Source organism: Mandrillus leucophaeus, unplaced genomic scaffold (genome assembly GCF_000951045.1).
Source record: "Mandrillus leucophaeus isolate KB7577 unplaced genomic scaffold, Mleu.le_1.0 Scaffold245, whole genome shotgun sequence".
Classification (NCBI taxonomy): domain Eukaryota; kingdom Metazoa; phylum Chordata; class Mammalia; order Primates; family Cercopithecidae; genus Mandrillus; species Mandrillus leucophaeus.
In genome coordinates, this window is record NW_012102532.1 from 652,806 (window position 1) to 655,246 (window position 2,441).

The 2,441-nt window shown below is 49.3% G+C and overlaps 1 pseudogene across 1 annotated transcript; it reads left to right on the top strand.

The window, feature by feature from the left end:
• The first annotated feature begins 1,585 nt into the window (after window positions 1-1,585).
• LOC105541840 lies at window positions 1,586-2,111 on the top strand (annotated as a pseudogene). The gene has a single exon (XR_001006386.1). The product of XR_001006386.1 is annotated as a plakophilin-2 pseudogene (transcript).
• Window positions 2,112-2,441: the final 330 nt, after the last annotated feature.

Here is a 2,441-nt window from a genome sequence, read left to right on the forward strand (position 1 = left end):
AGGAGGCTGAGGCAGGAGAATTGCTTGAACCCAGGAGGTGGAGGTTGCAGTGAGCTGAGATTGTGCCACTGCACTCCAGCCTGGGCAGCAAAAGCGAGACTCCACCTCAAAAAAAAAAAGCGGGGGTGGGGGGGAATTTGGAGACAGACACACACACAGAAGAACGCCATGACAACTTGAAGGTAGAGATCAAACTAGGAGAAGGCATGGAACAGATCCTCCCTCACAGCCCTCAGAAGGTACCCACCCTGCTGAAACCTTGATTTCCAGACTTCTAACTCTGGAACTATGAGACAATAAATTTCTGTTGTTTAAGCCACCCAATTTGTAGCACTTTCTTTGTTTATTTATTTATTTACTTATTTATTTATTTGAGATGGAGTCTCACTCTGTTGCCCAGGTTGGAGTGCAGTGGTGCAATCTTGGCTCACTGCAACCTCCGCCTCCCAAGTTCAAGCAATTCTCCTGTCTCAGCCTCTCGAGTAGCTGGGATTAGAGGCATGCACCACCACACCGGGCTAATTTTTGTATTTTTAGTAGAGACAGGCTGGTCTTGAACACCTGACCTCAAGTGATCCGCCCACCTCGGCCTCCCAAAGTGCTGGGATTACAGGCGTGAGTCACCGCGCCCAGCAGGAGTGGTTTCTTATATGAGTGTTTCTTAGAGTATGAATGTCCCTAAGGACAAAAAAACAGAACATTGTTTTTCTAGGAGACCTCAGGTGCAAAAGATGGAGTTAATTATACTCTTTGATTCCTGACGTGCATTTTCACTTAGCCATGGAAGGATCCTGCCTTGTTTCCTTTGTATATTCCCTTTTTCCCCATTCCACTCTCTCGCCATAGAGAATGTTCTAAATCATTTGATATTGATCATTTTGTGTTTGGCAAACATGCTTGCTTGCTTTTTTTTTTTTTTTTTTTTGAGACAGGGTCTTGCTCTGTCGCCCAAGTTGGAGTGAGGTGGCACAATCTTGGCTCACTGCAACATCCGTCTCCCGAGTAGCTGGGATTACAGGTGCTGCCACCAGCCCAGCTAATTTTTGTATTTTTGTTAGAGACAGGGTTTCACCATGTTCACCAGGCTGGTCTTGAACTCCCGACCTCTGGTGATCCACCCACCTCAGCCTCCCAAAGTGGTGGGATTACAGGCATGAGCCACCGTTCCCCACCTGTGCATTGTTTCTGTTCATATATTTTTAATTACATAAATATTGTTTTAAATGTTAGTCTGTTTTTTTTCTACTCCATACTAAGTTTTGTTTGTTTTTTGAGATGGAGTCTCACTCTGTCGCCAGGCTGGAGTGCAGTGGTACCATTTCGGGGCTTACTGCAACCTCCGCCTCCGGGTTCAATTGGTTCTCCTGCCTCAGCCTCCCGAGTAGCTGAGACTACAGGCGCCCGCCACCACATCTGGCTAATTTTTGTATTTTTAGTAGAGATAGGGTTTCACCATGTTGGCCAGGAAGGTCTCGATCTCTTGACCTCGTGAGCTGCCTGCCTCGGCCTCCCAAGTGTTGGGATTACATGCATGAGCCACCACACCAGGCCTTCTGTACTTTTAAAGATTCCTATCTGGAGTGCCCCCAGCTCCACGGTGGCTTCGCCCGTGAGTCCTGAGGCAAGCGAGCGCTCGGTCTTTCCCACCGGCCCCATGGCAGCCCCCGGCACCCCAGCTGAGTACGGCTACATCTGGACCATCCTGGGCCAGCAGATCCTGGGACAACTGGACAACTCCAGCCTGGCGCTGCCCTCCAAGGCCAAGCTGAAGCTGGCAGGGAGCAGCGGCCGTAGCAGCCAGTCAAGAGCCTGCGAATCCAGGAGCAGGTGCAGCAGATCCTCTCCAGGAAGGGCCGCAGATCCGTGGTCAACGGAAATCTTCACCGAACCAGCGTGTTCCTGAGTATGTCTACAACCTGCACTTGGTTGAAAATGATTTTGTTGGAGGCCATTCCCCTGTTCCTAAAACCTATGACATGCTAAAGGCTGGCACAACTGCCACTTACGAAGGTTGCTGGGGAAGAGGGACAGCACAGTACAGCTCCCAGAAGTCCATAAGAAAGGTCCTTGAGGCATCCTCTGAGGAGACTGGAGATTTCGTTTGTTTGTAGAGATGGGGGTCATGTTGACTAGGCTGATTTCAAACTCCTGGGCTCAAGTAATCCTCTCTTCTCAGCCTCCCAAAGTGCTGGCATTACAGGTGTGAGCCACCTTGCTCGGCCTAGCTGTTTTTTTCTGGTACTTATCATCATAACATGAAATAATAATATGATTTATCAGTGTGATGTTTTGTTTTGGTTTTTTTTTTTTTGAGACGGAGTCTTGCTCTGTCGCCCAGGCTGGAGCACAGTGGTGAGATCTCAGCTCACTGCAAGCTCCGCCTCCTGGGTTCATGCTATTCCCCAGCCTCAGCCTTCCAAGTAGCTGGGACTACAGGCCCC